This window comes from Lagopus leucura, unplaced genomic scaffold (assembly GCF_019238085.1).
Source record: "Lagopus leucura isolate 7727_CA_CO unplaced genomic scaffold, USGS_WTPT01 Super-Scaffold_100065, whole genome shotgun sequence".
NCBI classification, from domain to species: domain Eukaryota; kingdom Metazoa; phylum Chordata; class Aves; order Galliformes; family Phasianidae; genus Lagopus; species Lagopus leucura.
In genome coordinates, this window is record NW_024962309.1 from 620,693 (window position 1) to 640,092 (window position 19,400).

At 39.3% G+C, this 19,400-nt stretch overlaps 1 protein-coding gene across 13 annotated transcripts in view; it reads right to left on the reverse strand.

Moving 5' to 3' along the window:
* LRRTM4 (leucine rich repeat transmembrane neuronal 4) overlaps positions 1-19,400 on the reverse strand; it is a 419,106-nt gene that overhangs the window by 380,828 nt on the left and 18,878 nt on the right. For 7 of the 13 annotated variants that reach the window (XM_042886904.1, XM_042886893.1, XM_042886899.1 and 4 more), the window contains 2 exons: positions 15,847-15,981; positions 3,131-3,212 (listed from right to left, as the gene is read on the reverse strand). The exons of 2 other annotated variants lie outside the window; for them this stretch is intronic. The gene's annotated coding sequence lies outside the window, so the exon portion shown is untranslated. The remainder of the gene's footprint in view (positions 1-3,130; positions 3,213-15,846; positions 15,982-19,400) is intronic. 4 more of the 13 variants (XM_042886905.1, XM_042886900.1, XM_042886894.1 and 1 more) reach the window with 2 other exon arrangements.

Genomic DNA, 19,400 nt, shown 5'->3' on the forward strand with positions numbered 1-19,400 from the left:
TTTGAATTCTCTTCTATATCTTCTTTTTTACTGCAATCACAGTGAAAAACTCTACAGCACTTAACATGTACTGAGATGACTGTCTGTCATGGTGACCAACATCGATCCATAGTTATTGGAAATTCATGGCTGTATCCACATGCTTCCTTCTGTTATACGTTCAGATCATTTCTGCTTTGAAAGATAGATGACTCCTTCTTGCATACCAGAGGATAACCAATACTTCACATAACCCCATGGCCATCCATACATCCTTCCGGATCTCTCCTGGATTGCTTCACTCTGTCTGACAAGGGTTATGCTGTTTCACCACTCTGTCTGCAGCATTAATGGAATGCTGACACTGCCTTTATCAACCTCAACAACACATTCATGAATGCCCTGCCACCAATAAACACCTCACAGGGTGAAAGAGGATTCAAATATTCTGCATTTTGCCCAACTCTGAGGAACAACAATCCTTTCCTAAGTTTTCTTTTCATCTTCCATACTTGTCTGCTCAGTAGGAGATACACCCAACCTCAAAGTTTTTGCACTTTGATTTTCCAACTGACAAATTTCTGCAGATGTGCCAGAGTGACAACCAGGTCAGTCACAGCCAGTAGGACAGCTCTGCAGTCTGTGTAAGGCTGGGGGGGAACCTGGCCATTACGAGATGCAAAGTTCAAAGTGTTTCTGCACTCAGCTATGGAGGATTCTCTAGGTCAGAGCAAGAGAAGTATTTAAACAGCTTTCTAAATTGACACCAGGGAAGACAACAGGGCACAGAACTGCTACTCAGTTGTCTTCCACATGCAGAAGGCTTCTGAGACACACTCCTTCAAGAAATACTTCTATAGAAATAAACATAGCTGCTGACAAACATCTGATAACAAAAACGAGCAGAGCACACCAAATTCTAACACACTTTTGAACTGCCAAGGACCCCCAGCACGTCAAGGGCAATGAGTTGTGGTTGACATGCATCCCTGATAACCACCAAGGACAAGGTGTAGCTCTTCTGATGGAGGAGTTAGGTGGGCAGCCATAGAGTTCACAGCCCAATACACAGCTTGTTACCAGCAAGGCAACTTTTTTTTGTTTGATTCCCAGCCACAAAGATTCCAGCTTTGCGAGATGCAAGAGTGGGTCACATATTTAGCAAACGACAGTCATTCCCTGGAGATAATAAAAAAGTAGCTTGTCTGTCACCAGCCTCCTTTTGTTTTTGACTTTGAGGCACATTATCTTTGCAGCAAATAAAATGCAGGTAATAAAGGGGAAAAAACAGTGCCCATAAACGAGAAACAAATCTCAGAGGCTAATAAAGAAAGTGCAAAAAAAAGTTGAGCAACTCCAACTTTGTACCACCATGGGATTCTGCACTCCCTCCAATACCATCACATACACTGAAAACAACTTTCTGCACTTGTCCTAGAGCTTGATTTCTTCTCGATTTCTTGATTTCTTCTCTTTCCTCTCAGCTTCTTTCCATATAGATGTCCCAAAAAATTTGAGGATCCTTGTTCACAGAAGACCACCAGCCTATTTTAACAGCTTACATTTTTTTTGCCAGGCTTATTCTAATACATACAAGAAAACACAGTCACTCTTCTTTTGGAGGAGAATTCGTTTTCTGACTATCTCATAGCATTTCTGCAAGGGCTCCTTTCGATGGATTTCAGTTCCCTCTGAGAGGCTGAATAGATTTAAATCAAATGTATCTGTTTCTGCAAACAAAATTTGGATTTAAACCCCATTTATTACACCCATAGAAAGTTCATCTCAAATGCAGACAGAATAAGTCCATTTCAGCATCATCATGCCATCTCTGTTAAGATAAATTCCTATTTCAGACTACAGATACACTTACATGAGAATTTAGCCTCAGGCAGGGTGAAAAGGCACAGATTATGACAACTTGAAGCCAAACTGCACTGCTTCACTGGAACAAATTTATAGCTGCTGAGGATCTGGTCTATGCAGCAATACAGGCTACCCTGCTGCTGTATTTCCATGGCACCACTGTCAACATTATTTATAAATAAATACAGTGATTAACATGCCATTTGCATTACCTTCAGCAGCCCCTGGTCTTCACCTTTCCACTCTTTGACAGCTTCAAATATAGCTTGTATAATTCAAAAATCATCACGCAATTCACTGGGCAAATTCTTGCACATCATGCAAATTCCCATGTGGCAACAAATTAATGATTCAGACTAATTTGATATTTAACTGTGTATTATTTCAAATTTCCTATTTACAAGCAAACACCGCCTATAAAGACTAAAGAAATCAAAATCAGACAATCATCCTCTCAACAGCATTCTCCCTTAACTGCAAACAATAAATCACTTCACATAAGTAGTTTTAAGCCATAAAACTGCAAATAAGGCATTTTGTGCTGAAAATTGATTTCTATTGAGAACTATACCTCCATGCAACTTAATTTGTAACTGACGTGGATTGCGAACGGGCCTGCAGTATAAAAAATAGATGACAGTAACTAATTTAGCTGCATATTGGTAGTCTTGCATCTTCCACATAAATGGAACTTCTGGTATCTTTTCATAAATGCACAGGACCCAAAATAGAAAGCTATTTGTGCAGAACTGAAGTGCGAGTTAAAGTGCTGTTGCAATACATCTCTGGAGTTCAACTATAGTATACTTTAATTTTTCTTTCACATCTGCTTTAACATTTACCGCAGCAGGGTATGATTAGGCATTAGGAAGGCAAGATTTAAGTGTTTTACAAGGATCTGAGCAGACCCAAAGAAAGAGCACTTGCAGCGTGATAATGCCAAATAATATCCTTGCCGAATTCCAAGATACACTAAAAATAAAAGCTCTGCATTCATGCCCTGCATTAGCGATGAAAAGGAGTCCCAGAGAATGCCTTATTGCTGCAATGTGAGTTATCAAGTTGCCAAGAAAGTCTACTGCAAACTATCTTTACGATGCTTGTTACTGCTAAGCAGCAAAATTTATGTTGCCACATAGGAAACACAGATTATTAATACTTCAATAGAATAGCAGTTGTCCTAACGAATTCAGACAAAATAAAACAAAAACAAAGTGAGATTGCATTGTAGCCAATTTCTGAATGTCCAGGTTCAAGACATCATGACAGGCATGAATGTACTCACCACCTCAACACAGGATGATTTGGGCGAGCGGTCGGCAGCTTGATTCGTTCTTGTCTCTAGTGAAGGGGCTGGCACAGCGTTACTAGAGATGGGGAAATGTTTGATATGTTCTTATTCTACATCCTCAGGGAGAGAACACGAGTAATGCGACAACACTTGGATTCCCTGAATCGATTACGTTAGAGTACTTGCACAACTGGAGTTAATTACCTGCCCAAAATCATTTGTCTGGATTGGAATTACAGTTCTCACTCTTTTGCAAGCTAGAAAAATCACATAAATTATTCCCAAAGACAAGCGAAGATACAGCAAGAACTGAAGTTTTATCCTCCATTTTATCAGAGCAATAACAGCCTCTGAAAGCTTGGCCCCACTGGAAGCAGGGGAATTTTATTACCAGCTTTGATGGAGCCATGATTTCCCCAAAGTGTATTGTTTATAATAAACAGGGTACATAATGGACTTCTCAACGTTGAAACCATAATGAGGGAATTCTCTTTTTCTCCCTAAACTGCAATTTGGAGTCAGAGGTATTTTAAGCCAACTGCATAAAAAGGATGCATAGCTGACAGATTTCCCCCACCATCCTGCTGGCCTTTCTGCTGGTTTGGAGGCCTTAACATACATGCTGGATCACATTTTATGCTCTCTCCAAAGTTCATAAAGCCATCATTGAACACAAATATAGCTATATTCTTTCTCAACTTTTTTTTTAAAGTAGGTCATCATGTTGATTTAAATAAGTGAAATTGTGTCTGTGAATGTTTAATGAAAATAATGGCAAGTTAGTAACATATAAGCAGAGACAATTTACTGCCCCATTCCACTTTCATTGGAGTTTTTTATTTCCAGTTACAAAGACAGTTTCTGAAGCTGTTGCAAGATTATTTCCTTCCCTCCTCCCTTCCTACTAACCCTTTCATTCTGTGAAAATTAAAAAGAATACAAGGATCTGGTCATAAAACCTGAAGAGGTACAAGATTCACAGCTCTCTGCCCCAAACCCTTCAGCCTGCAGAGCACACACCAACCGGCCTCTCTGCATCGACAGCATTCTCAAGTAGGTCACCGTTTTTCTTTCCTTTATAAACCTGTGCCCACCAGCAGTCCCAGAAGACACTTCAGATATCCTTACATGGCAGAGAGTGGCACCATATGAAAATTCTGATGCAACTGCACAAGTGCAACACCAGTAGTGCAGTGCCTGAGCCACATTTATATGCTCTGCCCTAGGAAGGAGTTATCCAGAACTGTTCCTACAACTGTCCCCAAGCCAGAAACATATTTATCTTGTACTGTGTATCCTGTAAAAAAAAAAAAAAGTAACAATTCTGAGAATTCAGCGCGATTAAGTGCAACTTAGACTACAGTGAAGGAGAAATATTAAAATCCTCTATTATCGTTGTGCTGCTTCATTGTGAGTTATTTTCATACACAGAGTACCCATATTTTCCTCGTATACCTTCAACTATGAAAAATCTACATCACATAAAAGATTTCCTGTAAGTGAAATCTACAGCTATATTTTTACAGGAGATCCATTAACACTTTTATTAAGCAGAGGAACACAAAATACTTGTTGAATCACAGCTCAAGTGCCATGCTCAGTGTGATCTTCATTTGCAGCTGCTGACAAAACAGTGGTCATGACTGAACTGAGCTGGATATTATTGACCAAGCATCACCTTTGAAATTCTGCAGCAAAAATAAGATCAAATTACTTAGATAGGTAAAACACAAAGGTATGATCTGTCCAGAACAAAATACCACTTCTCACTACCACTGAATGATCAATGTTTTGCGCGTACTCCAGTGAATACCACTTGCTTTCAAGATGGAGGCTAAACATTAAAAAAGCCAGAAGTTTCACCTACGCAGTAGATAAGCAGGCAACCTTATCCTTCACATTCTTAAATGGGAATTTATTTTTTTTTTTTAAGAAATGCAGCTAACATACTGCAAACGAAGCTTGGGTATTTCCAGCCACATCAAGTATTTACTTGCCTACCAGGAATCTAGCAGAGGAAACACATTCCGATAACACAGTTCTACCTTTTCCTTAACATGCAAATCAGAAATCTGCTTCTGTTCCAGCTGTCAAGCCATCTAACAGCCCTTTATTTGATCTTCACAGAAAACGATGACTGTTCTGTGTGCCAACATCAGTCTAAGCAAGGGATATTAGTATTGAATCAAGTGTCCCAAGGACTTTTTTCCTCAAAGAACTCTACTTCAGATCTGTATGATTCATGCTAGTGTTCTGTCAGTATATTTAAAAATAATCCTATAAAACGTTTACTCTTTGTAGGGTAGTCACAGGCTCATGGAAAGGCCTGGGTTGCAAAGGCCCACAATGCTCACGTGGTTCCGACCCCCTTGCCGTGTGCAGGGCCGCCAACCAGCAGCACAGGCTGCCCAGAGCCACATCCAGCCTGGCCTCCAATGCCTGCAGGGATGGGGCATCCACAGCCTCCTTGGGCAACCTGTTTCAGTGCCTCACCACCCTCTGTGTGAAAATCCAGCAATTATTTTGTTTTTCTATTAAAAGCTAAACTGGACTAGTTGATCAGACGAGGAAGGTTTAGGTTAGATATTAGGAGGAAGTTTTTCACACAGAAAACAGGCTGTCCAAGGAGGCTGTGGATGCCCCATCCCTGCAGGCATTGGAGGCCAGGCTGGATGTGGCTCTGGGCAGCCTGTGCTGCTGGTTGGCGGCCCTGCACACGGCAAGGGGGTCGGAACCACGTGAGCATTGTGGGCCTTTGCAACCCAGGCCTTTCCATGAGCCTGTGACATCCAGAAGTTCCTTCCAACCTCAACTATTCTGTGATTCTATGACTTCAGCTTTTGTAAATGCTTTTTTTTCTGATGTCAGTGAAAGCCTGCTGGTTAAAAGATGCATCAAAAGTTCAGTAACATCAGTCCACTTCCTCTACATTCCTATTTGCATGCAAACCTCATTAACATCCAAAAAATCAGACCCCAGGTTTCTGCTAGTTTCTTTTAGAACTGTTTGTCTTCAACCCACTCTACTTGGCAGGTTGTGGTCTTAGCATCAATCAAGCATTTAGAACCATCCCCCTTTTAACAATGCCTTTTAAGGAGTGCAAAATCCAGCTGCAGTTTGTGGCAAGCAAGATCCCACAACTGAGTATGACTATATTACTCTCAGAGGCAGTATTAAATCAGAGTGAATAATTGCTTTTTTTCTTTGTGACCAGTATGAACAACAAGCAGTTTGGTTGGTAAAACTTAACAAAACAAAACCCAAAATAATTGCATGCAGAGTAAAATTAGATACCCCAATTTCAATTCCTTCCATGCGTTAACTAGATTTCACTTCTCAATACCACAACAGGAAAAAAACAGATTATTTATCATGGAATAATTTCCATTCCTCTCAGAGACATTGAGGAATTTGTAAATGAATTTATTTTTTATTAACTTAAAGGACTTTTTTTTTTTTTTTTTAAGACAGAAATCTCACCCATGCAAAATATTCATCAACTCTGTTGTGTCTTTTTTGCATTTCTGAATTTCTGCTGACCCTGAATAAAATACATAGTTGGATCAGTCACAAAAAGTTCCCTACTTATATAGGTGCAATACTTCTAAATGCAGAAAATGCCCAGGAGAGGTATTCTGATGAATAGTTACCCCTGAAAAGACTTTCAGAGTTGCAGTGATTCACCTTGTAGAAATAAGACTGGCAAGAGACCTGTGGTACAGCAGTACATCCTCCAGACTGTGAAAAAGCAGACGATGCTGATTTGTTAGCAGCAACAAACCCCTGAAAGAATCTTCATTAAAGATTCAAGTTGGCTTTATGAGCCCTGATTCAAGTTTTGATTGCTATAGTGATTTTATGTACATCTTTGGCATGAGTAACAAACCTGGAATCTGGATTGAAATTACACTCATAAAATGCAAGTATTTACTCTTCGTTTACTGTACCTGCCGCCTCATAAACTGGACTAGCTTGACCTGAAGTGTATTTAATATTTAAAGGTTACAATTCAAAGCGTGACTCATGCAATAGAAGGTATATTCCCAGCCAATTCCCAGCCTGACAAACCCCACCTACAGAAGTTCAGATTTGCTGCACTTTAAAGCAACACTGCCTTCATTAACAAAGGAACTCAGAGTAAGCAAAGTCACCTCAGTACCTGTCCCTTGAGCGTTTATTCTCACAGATCCTTTTTCCAGCCTTGCTTGATACTTATTTCCATCCTGTTCTGATGGCAGTCTATCACCTCAGAAGTTCTCCAACTGCTATGACCCTCTATAAATTCAGAGTTAAGGAAAAACAGTGCTTAATATTTCGATTATATCTCAGTTTGCGTGTTTAATTCCCCTCTCTGACACAAGACACCAATGTTAGTCACTGGATAAAGCTTTGAACCGAGGCTTCTATCCCAACATCTGACACTTCTGATCATAAATCCACAGCAAGAAGCTCAAGTGCCAGGAGTTCCTCTTCAGGCTGCAAGTTATTGAGTGGCCTAAAGGAAGGTTGCTTTCCCTTGTTTCCATGCTAATTTATTTACCACATGCATGTTATATATAAATTACTACTAAATTCCTTTGAAAGGTAGTGTTCTTTGGTTTTGGTGGGTTTTTTTTTTTGAGATCTATTAATAAAATACCTGCTGCTAAATACATTGTTCATCTGATCCTATCAGACAACTCTCTAACCTGCCTGAGGATTACAATCTAGGAAAAATAAGCATGGGCATTAGCATTACTGGAACTCACCTTGAAGACATACATCAGCATGAATGCTTATAAATAAAAACATGCCTACTTTGTCTCACAGAGTTAAAGAAAGCTGTCTTCAGTGATGGTCTTTGCTTAAGCTAAAGTAAGGCTGCTGAAGTAATTACTTTAATGAGGAAAACCAACAAACCAAATGCTTAATTTCTGTAACATCAATCAAAACAAAAGCTGACAGTACAGTGGTAGCCAAAAAGAAACACAACATACACCCACACATTGTTTGTTCCAGAGAGGCCCTCTAAGTATTAAAATAAGAGATTATTTGCACAGCCTGTGCTACTCAGCACGCTGCTGTGACATGTTTGTTGCATTTCATCAGCGCTCTAAATTGAACCGCACAGCCCTGGGAGCTCTGGTGACCAGCGGGGATAGAAAACAGGCAAACACAGCCAGTTTTCCTGCTGCTTATACTCAAGCAAACAGCGTGCTCGGGGAAGGCTGGTAAGCAGAAGCAGTCACCAGCCCCACTGGTGCAGAGAATCTGGCATGGTCTCCCCTTCTCACTGCAGATGCAAACTGCTAGACATTTGATTTGAGTCATAATGCTTGGTGCCACAATTCAAGGTCAAGAGAAATAGAGAAGAGGATTAAAAAAAAAAAATTTTTATATATATATATATATATATATATATGCATATACACATACACTCTACAGAAGCGTAGAGCAGAATGAAGTCTCCCTTTCTATTCATTTTTAATTTGAAACTGCTCACAGCATTTTATTTCCTCTAAGGACACAGCATTTTCTCCTACATTTCCCAATATTACATTAATCACAGAATTTGTTTTATATCTAATCTTCCTTTCCTCTCCGTAAAATGACCTGCAACCATGAGCAGTGGAAACATAAAATGACCAACTGAAAGTGGTAGCTCTGAATTGCGTTCTTCAGACTGAGTCATAACAGCTTGACATAAGTTTATGTAACGCTTCCTGCATTAGATTTGTAATGAATTTCACTGATAAAAGAACTGTGCTTATCATCTTGCAAAATAACAGACTTGTTGACATGCTACTGGCTGCTTTACCCTGGAGACACTTGGTAGATACTCAGCAAAGCCCTTATCCACCAAGATCAACCTTGTGTTCCACGGATTCAGTATGGTCTATATTTTGCTCTGAGGTAGGGGGATTATTGCCACACCAGTGATAATCCTCATCTCAAACCTACCCTCAGGGCTTTTATCCAGTTTAATCTATGAGAGGTGCCCACACCAAAGGGAGTCTCCAACAGGGTAACAAACCTTCTGGTTTATTCTAGCTTTCACGGCTGTATCACTCTGCACCTGTATGGAAGACAGGAAGCTGTGCCAACCACCAGTCCTGTCATCTTCACTAAAAGATGCCACCTGAAAGAATTAGTGAATATAAACTTTTTACTTACAGTCAACCTAACAGTATTATAAAATGTATTTTCTAAGAGAGCTTTCTAGAAACTTACGATGCTACATTGGCCAAACTGCAAAAAGCACTCAAGGGTGCACCTACGTTAATCTGGCAAATGAATTATGCAGATGACCTATTAACTCTGTCCATGTTTCAGGACTGTGTTTTCCATTTCAGTAAGTGCAGAAAATCAAGTAAAAGGCCATTTTCAACAGTAAAGACTTCAGTCAATTATTCTAATGAGCACCTGACACACTGATGCTAATTAATCAGTGACTGATTATACATCTTTTAGGTGTCAAGACAGCAACTTAACATTGAATTTAACAAACAAAGCTAGAGTAAGAGTCAGACATCTACAGTTCATGTAATGCTAAATTAGCTGCGTGTTAATTGGATTACATTATTTAAAAGAAGGTACAAAATGTTGACCAACGTTGTTACGAAATGCTGAATCAAGGTGACATTTCCCTATCTGTCCAAGAAGGATGAGAAGTCAGTTTCTTGTCTCAGTGTACTTTGTTTCAGAATAAGCAGGTGAACCTCACCCAACCTCTAATTAGTGATCAATCAGTACACGTGCTGAGACAATGAATTGTGCAGAGTAAAGTCCCAAATGTTTGCTTACTGCTCACTGTCCTTTTTATTACTTATTTTCAGTTAGGGCAACTCAGTCACAAATTACAACCCTAGAAGTATTTCCACATCAACTCCTTGCAGTCTTCTGGAGAAGACCCAATAGCTGTATTCAGCTTCTCACACTACAGGTAAGGAGAATCCCTGGAAGCAATCACTTCTAAAAAGTTACTGTTTGTATTACAGTAGTGTCCAGAACCCTTCAGACCGAAGAAAGACGTTTCATGCACTGTAAGCATACAAACATTTGACTGGACTGTCTAACTACAAGGCTAAAGGCTAAGGAAAGACATGAGTGATTTATCTATGATTATGGCATCATAGCAGCAAACTAGTAACAGAAGTGCAATGCAGAAATATTTTTTTTTTCCAACTAGCAGACCATACATTTGGCAAAAGCAAGCAACTGGAAGAGATAAAATCTTTTCCTTCTTATCTTTTTTTAAAGAAAGAAACCTTTAGTGCACCATAAGTTAATGCAACTCCATCAGATCTGAAACACACAGCAGGAAATGCACTGGAGACTCAGGCGTGGAGGTATAACTTAGAGAAGCAGTTCCATACAGCGCAAAGAAACCACACTATTTCTGTGAAGAAGGCTTTTGAAGGATTATGTCTGTGGAAGAGATGTAACGCAGACTGGCCTCAGATAGCATTATGTTCCCCTCCAGGGGTGTGAATCTGCTAATGCCTTTATTCTACTGTAATTGAATCTTTAAAACTGTAGGGGTGAGGGCTCATACATTTAGATTCAGCGTCTGATCCAGTTCTAGCAGCGAACTTCTCCGGGTTTGTTGACAGTGAGATGAAAGTATTTTGAGTACATACTTGTCACAATAAGGGAAAGAAAAACTATCAATTTATGTCTCAAATGGAATAAAAGAGGAAATGAAAACACAACTTCCTATTTCATATAAAAAAAAATGTGTTCCAAGTGTGGAACTAAGCATGGCTTTAAGTGTATCAGCATTACCTGCCAGTTACATGCAGTAATGCCCAATACTTTAGAGAACAACTGTTCTGAACAGCTAAAAGACAGCATGGTAATGAAGGAATGTTGTGTACCCATGCTTCTGGAACCCTACCATGGTGTGATCAGCACCCAGGGCATGCAAAAAACTGTTGCTGCTCAGCCTAAGTCCAAGCACAAACCAAGCAGACACAAAGTATTTAAAGACTAACTTACATCAGTGTGAGCTATTAATACCAAACGTGGGGAAAAACAAGCTACACTTTCCCTAAACCTGCCTAGATATTTCACTTGACAGACTCAAGAAACAAACCCCCTTCTTGTAAAATTCAAGTCAACTCAATGCCTACCTTGCAGCTGTATTTAAACACAACAGCAGCAACAGCACAAGCAAAACTTCCATGAAGTTTAAGCTGTTGTTTTCAGACTCAAGAAACCCAAGCAATTACAATTCATGATTGCACACTTGCAGCTTGTCTTCCTTCAGCACAAGGAACTGCTAATAAGTTTCAGACAAGTTTCGCAAAGGGAAAGAGTACACAGAGCTTTTGCTAATGCTTTATCCCCAGCACATCCCAGACAGAAATTCATAACTTCTATAAGCTTCTGAGGCACAGAAGGATCCACTCATAAAATACATCCAAAAAGAAGATCCAAAAGAAAGAAAATAGTGACTTTTAGATACCAAATGCATCACCTCTAACCTCAATAATTTCTTGTTTGTTTAATAGGAAACAAATGTCAATAAAACCTTTCTATGGCTGCTGTTCCTAAGCATGAATAACTGGAAAGATTGACACCTTCCTACTTAAAAGGTTTGGAGTGGGGAAGAGGGTAAAAAGCTGCTTGCTGTATATCTTTTCACAGACAAATAGCAGGTCTGATCTGCAAATCCAACTGTTCTTCCCCCCACACATCTACGAACAAGCTTTTTTAAGGCTCCAGAACAGAAAGCCTTAAACTGGAAGAGGGTAGATTCAGATTAGATATCAGAAAGAAATTCTTCACCACGAGAGTGATGAGACACTGGAACAGGTCGCCCAGAGAGATAACCCGGGAAACATTCAAGGCCAGGCTGGATGGATTGGCTTTGAGCAATGTGGGCAGGTGGAAAATTCCAGGGGAATTGGATCTTAAAGGTCCCTTTCAATTCAAACCATTCTATGATTCTGCAAAAGAAGCTAAATGCTCTCACCAAGCTCTCTTATGTATCCCAACAGATGTTGAAATTCACATTCAAAGACAGAAGTTCTCTCTTCTTTCCCTATTCCCTCTTCTAAAGGTCGGATTCAGAAAGTACTGCATGCTGCATTGTTTTCAGATTTCTGTAAGTAGCAAATTTCTCACTGGCAATGAAATTTCACCTTCAAATATCCCGTTTCCCCATTACTTCTCTGGGATTGTCTCCACCACACAGCCACCTTTCAAATCATTTTGTTTGCTCCGGCTCAAAGGAAAGCAACAAATATAATTTTTCATCATATTTCTGTATTCAAGTAGATACATCTATGAAAATATTACAGGTTGAAAACTGTCACCAGCAAAAGCTACCAGCTGACACACAACAAAGCTCTCAGGAATTATTTCTCCTCTTCTTGTTTACCAACTGGAAAGATCTCTGTAAACTGCAGCACAACTCCAACTTTTGAAGCTGCATCCTTTACTACTGAATATTTTTAGTGCATCTGTTGAGAAGCCTTGTCTCATGAGCACTATAGAAGAGCCAAAAGATCTTGTTTAAAGCAAAGCTGAGTGCTCTCCCAGGACATATCTGGCCCCGTTCTCCACTCACTCAGAATGATACAATTCAGAACAAGTTGAACTCCTTTGTTCAGACTTTCTTGATTTTTTATTCTCAAGTATTCTTTGCTCCACTAAATTAAAAAAAAAAAAAAGGGTATTTTCCTAACAGCATCAGTATACACATAACATAGTTTCCACATTTCTGTGTGCAGGCTCACAATTCCTTTGGGTTAGAAAAATGAATGTACGCACATTTGTGCATTTGCAGATGCCTTCTGAGACCAAGTACATGCTGAACAGAAAATGCATCCATCAGAGAGAACGCTGATGTTAAAATAAAATAATGGCCAATGCACTACGACATATTGCAAGCATTTCTTACCGAGCCTGGAGTCTCAGGCATATACCATCTCAGCCATAAAGGCCAGTCCCCCATGTATTTATCAGGAATTATAACCTCTGCACAAGGGTACACATGTGCAGACCTACAAATATACAGCTACTTCTGTAGCTACCAACATTTTACTTACATCAATGCATAAACTCATAGGAAAGTATTGCTCCCCTTACTTCAGAACTCACAGAAGCTGCGTATACAGCTGAATGCAGGCATACAAGGTCACTGTATTCTATGCCTGATAATGTGCCAGACATTGAGAAGTGGCTTTGTTACCTTCTAAATCATAAGTGACAACATTCAAATGAGGCAATATTTAATAAAGATGGAACATCCTTCATAACCACTCACATCCACGCAACAGGATGGATTCTGAGCCTCAGGTTATGGGGAAAGCATGAGGTAGGTGCTGTATACACCCCCAACCCATCAAAAACAAGAGACCCATCTGAACATTGTACAGAAAGCAGAACCACATCTGCTATTGCAGGCAGAATATTGGGAGCTGTCGCTCAAACCAGCTTGAATAACCAAGGTGGTCCTCAATGAGTGCTGCTCATAAAGCAGACGTGTTTTAAACGCTCCATCCTGGCACTTAATAGAATGAAACACTATAAAGTCATAGAATATCTTAGGTTGGAAGAGACCTTAAAGATAACTGAGCTCCAACCCATCTGATGGGTTGCCCCCCATCAGATCATCCTTGTCATACTTTTATCAACAGTGGTCAGAGCCAAAAGGTGGGGTGGGAATACTAGCAAAAAGAATCATCAAGAAGCTTTGATATCTGTCTAAAGGGTGTCCTCAAATTGCTATGCAGCTCATTCAGCAAGATGAAAAATTCAAGGCGTTCGATGAGATGTGACATTAGTTTGGACTCTTCATTTTAAGCTCTCTCATTAAAAATGATCGACTGCAATAAGAAATCTGAACAGAAGATGGATTCTTGTACCAGTTGTAGGCGTTGTCAGAGAGCGCTTAATCAGATTAACAGAAAATATTTTTAATATTAGCTCTGATAACAAGCATACAAAGCATGCATCGATCTGGCAGTTTTCAATAAATGTAAATGTGAAATTACTGAAATGAGCAAAATTTACCCAAAGAATTTAGGAGAATTGGGTGCCCCACTCCCAGGATCATTTCAAAATCCCACACTGAATGAATCATCTTTTGGAGGAGTTTCCATGAGTTAGCATAGAATAGGTGCTATATTAATTTTTCTTACACTGTGACTATAGTGATAACTGAGTAAGTTAACACTGCTGCATGGATCGTGGACAGCTCTGAAATTTAAAATGTACTAAAAATTATTAGAAGGTTACTTGTAAAATAAGCCATAACTAAAAATTGCTTAAGGGATAATGAATTTTTCTGATTTAGCAACCTTCAGATAACTTTATCATGTTCATCCCTATGAAATACAAGGTCATCATTCACAGCCAAAGAGAAAACATCCAAAGTTCACTCTTACATGTTTTCCTTCTTAATGAAGGAAATCCCACCAAGCTCACAGTGAGAATTAAGCTTAGCTGGGAAATACACAGTTTCTGCGACGGAAAATTATTATTTTCCAGCAAGTCTCAGCACTGGTCCTCTCAAAGGCTACAAACTGTCAGAAGGGCTCTTCCCTCACTTGGTCATTGGGGAGGTGGCTTAAATGAAGTAAAAAATGAAACTAAAAATATTTTTAAAAAGAACGCGAAAGTTTATTTCTATAATACAGTGCAAATCTGAACAGCAGCTCTGCAGGGTAATCTAAGGCTGCTGTTAAACAAAAACTCAGATACAGCCTTGGTTGGTGGGAACGGCACCATTCTGTCCTCTACTCAGGAAGAGGCACCTGTCTGGCACATAAAGCTCTACTATTCCCCAATGGGAAAAGGCAGCCAATTATCCAGAAAAATTGTGACTGTAGCACTGAAGATCATTTTATTATTGCCTGGAGGGCTTTTGAAGCTCTCCCTATGAAATTGTCTAGTAAATAATTCAATGAAAATGATTTACTTTGGTGGGGAACGTACAAGGGAAAGCCTTTCAAAAAGAGCATTCTGTCAAAAGTTATTTAAATTAATTTAATCTTAAATTCCAAACAAATTGACTTAGATTAACTTTCAATATCAATTAACAAAAGCTGGTTGTTCCTTTGTGTGCTCAGTTAAAGGGTTGAAAAGAAGCTAATAACATGGTTCTGCTTGCTCTGTTCTTTTCCATAAATACTGCAACAGGGCACTAAGAAGTAGAAACCTACGATCACAAGCCATGAACAACTTGCAAGAATTAAACTGACTTCTTTAAAGCTCTGCAGTACATCTCATCCTCCAACTGTGATGCAACCGAAACTGAACAGCACGCAGCTCAGCACGCTCCCATTCTTTGGGAAAGCTGTGTTTGGAGCTACACTGGAGTTCACAGCAGCGCAGATCAGAGCTAATAGAATGAACCAGTGTTAGTGTAAGGCATGTTCACCCCCACAACAAATGGAGTGAGCTTTTCACCTGAAATACACGTGCCTGCCCACATCCTGAGCGTATCATAGCCCTCCTCCTCTTCCTTCCCCACCTCAACAGCTGCCATTGAGCAGCATCAACAAAATCAACCCATCCAAATAATGGTTAGAACTGCTCACAACGCAGCTCCATCTCACAAAGAAACTGTCACAACAAAAGACAAGCAACTGGTCCGCTTTCAAAATGACAGCATTCCTTCTTAAGTCCACTGTATTTAGCTTTGGGAGTATTTAAGTTGGGAAGAAGGACTTTAATTGACATCAAAATTGTGCAGGGAAACTAAAATGGACTGTGCTCACCTTCTCAGTCCCAAATGGCACCTGACCTCCACCTCATATACCACAGGCACTGATGCGTAGGGCACACCCATGCTGGAACAGCATCCATCTGTCACCTCTAAGAAGCAGAAGGCTGAAGAACAGGAGCCCACATCCCTACAAAACCAAAGGAAGGTGGTCAAGAAGGCATTGGATGCTAGATAGCTTGAAACCCTTGAATGCTAGTGCAGATTATAGCAGCATTAAACATGACTTAAAGCGACTGTTTAAAGGGAAGAGCGTATTCTAATGCTCAGATATTAACTACCTGGTTGTATTGTAATGCACAGCCAGTGGAATGGAAAGGAAAATACCTTCATAAATATGATTTATAGTGTATATTTCACTGCATTATTTCCATCCTTTGCTGTTACTTTCTTAGAGCTTCTGCTGTGCAGCCACATCTTACAAGAAAGCAAATACTTGCAAACCAGTCCAAGACCATCTTCTGAAGGCATCTCAGGCTTTTGCAAAAATTATAGCATGATATCAAACATGCTAGAGCTTGCAGATTACAGCGTGAAGTCCTCTAAATTAAAGCCAAAAATAGAGAAGCACATTTGAAGTTACCACAAGCTATCTTTCATGAAGTGCCAATCCATCTCTAACAGCTGGAGGCTTGAGAGCTCATGAGCATTATTATTACAGGACCCTAATCAGAAAATTTAATTTTCAGAAACTCTCATTTTCAGGGGAAGCATACATTTCTATGGAATTGGATTTTTCTGCCACCACACGTGCACTAGTAAGCTTTTCCTTCAAATATCTCATAGGATTTGACAGAAAGAAAAAAAAAAAAGTAATGCTGTTTCAACTCCATTTCTGAGTTATTGTTCCTCAGTAGTTAGCGCAGCTCGTGGGAGGTGACATCAATTCAATTTGCAAACTGAACTTTCCTTTTCCTCCCCCTCCCTTTTGTTTCGTACCAGGTTTTATTGGAAAACCAAGCACGCTTAAATCACTGCAGCGATGATTAAATGCACAGGAACAAGGTTTAAATACATATCAAGGATGAACACAAACCACATTAGTCTAATATAGCACTGATTTAGCATGCTAACGGTGGATGGTTGTGCCACCTCAAAACCAGAAGGAACATCTACAAGCAAGCTAATGTACTGCAATAGCACTTCCTCAAATTCTCCTTCTGCCACCAAAGAGACCACATTTATTTATTTATTTTTAATTAGAGGTTATGAGAGCAACCTGCCCTATTTCTGCCTGAGGGAAAGGCACAGGAGAGGCTTTCCTTGATTATTTACAGCACTGTCACTCCTTACGTCCACCTTAGACATAAAAGACATAACAAGATGCTTTTTGTGAGGAAATCCTAAGCTGAGAAGTGATGGTAAGCAATTAAGAAAAGATCCACAGCTATTGAAACTAATTTTTATGTCTGAGCTGATTCAGGCAAAATAGGAATATTAATCTGCTTTGTTCCATTCCCCAAGTGAACTCCTATCTCTGGTAAGTGTTCTCCCACCAGTTTTACTGCAGCTAGAACTCCTGACACTGCTCCTGGAGAGCTTTCTGCTATACTCCTGCAGAATAGCTCCGTTTCAGTGCATTAGCAGGCTAAATAGTAATTAACACAAACATTCCTGACTACCTTTAATTGTGGCCAAACTAAGGCACAAAGCATTTGGCAGGGGTTTTGTTTAGATCTCTGATTCTACATTTTTACCAATTGTTCACATTCTATCACTTCATATTGATGGAATGAGGGCAACCTTTCCTAAAGCTCTGAATAACAGGAAAACAACTGTAAGGTAACCTGCATCACCCAGGGATTTCAGCTCTACATCTAAGGGACAAATCCCAAATACAATTTTTAATAATGGTGAAACTTTGACATAGCAGTTTAGAAAACAACTCTATTCTACTAATCCTAATCATCAGATGGGATTATATGACAAACATTACATATTTTAATATTGCAGTAATCACAAAAAGTGGAACTTTCTATAGAAATCTTTTAAAGCTCTTACCAAATTTGGATGGTGTATTATTTATACCCTCAGTCCCCAAATCCATATTTTATGCAACTTCCAATTGCTCTTCTAACATAGTACTTATTAATTTAAAAGCAGTGATACTTACCAACTTTGATTCAAATACATGGCTTTGTCATCTACAGCAGCAGATTAACTCTTTTTAAGTGTCTCACCACTCTAAACACCTCAATATTTCCCAACAACAGCATACAATGCAGAATTAACTCTTCACAATACCACATGCTGAAAATAATCCATCCAGAAAAGCCCTTGCTCTTACTAAGCAGCTGGAATTCCCCAAGAGCCAACAGTTCACACATTTGGCTTCAATTGATGATTCTCCCCCTGCATTCCCAACAAAGCGATGATAAAATTTATCGTGTATAAAAGCAATATTCTCAGTTTATGCTCATCCTTTCATTTATTTATTTTTAAACTCACACTGAAGTTTATTTAGAGCAGGAAGTATTCTTTTATTAGCCCATATAACACCCAATACACAGAAGCTCCCTACTGGCAATGAATTCTAAAACACTAGTTTTGAAGTTCACGTTGATTAACATGAACTGATGACAGCGAAACAAACGAAACTATGATGCAGTGGAGTGAGTTCAATGCAAAGTCTATAATGTTTATACTGTAGGAAAAAAAAGATCACTATAATTAAATAAAGAATGAATAAGACAATGACTGGGATTCCAATGAGAAACAAGAAACGTATCTTGAGAACAGAGAGAAATAATCCTTGAAGCAAATGTCCCAGGGACTTGTTAGTGATTCTGCAACAGTATTTCCCAAACTAAGGTGGCATGCCCTTGTGAAAGGCTACTTCAGATCATCATATATACAAGTCTAGGACACCATCTAAAACCAAGAAGAAAAACTTTGCTCTTTCTGCTCATCCTCAGAAGCTTTAAAGAGTGAAGGGAAACTGCTAAAACAGCTCTGCAACAACAGCACAGAATTGCAAAATCATTTGAATTGGAAGGAACCCTGAAAGGTAATCGTGTTCAATTCCCCTGCAATGAACAGGGATATCTACATCCCACTTTCAAAACACTTTTTTTTAAGCCTAAAGTCTCATAAACAAGAATCTCAAGTGTTTTTGAAAATGCCATGCTCTGAGAGTCAGAGCATTTTCTTTCTCAACTCTCAATTTCTCAAGAAAGACAAAACAAACAACTGAAATTAGTACTGTTTTGATGAACAATGATTTACACATGAAAATCCTCTTAGGAAGGCAGATTACATGGTCAGTAATAGCTACAGCTTCCAGAAAAAAAGAAGCAGTTGAATATTTCAGCAGTGCTAAAGCAATGCTAGAATTGACTGCTTCAGAAGTTGCTGCATTTCTCAAACATTTTCTGTCATTAGAAATACTTCTGGAACAGTAAATAGGAGATTGCTCCAAGTTGTGAATAGCAGCTTTAAACTTAAAGATCATCTGCTTGTGATGACACAGTTACTAAAAAGGACTACTGACACGTTACTTTCCCTTGAAAATGAAATAAAAATCTATTGTCCGCAGTTCCCTGTAAACTG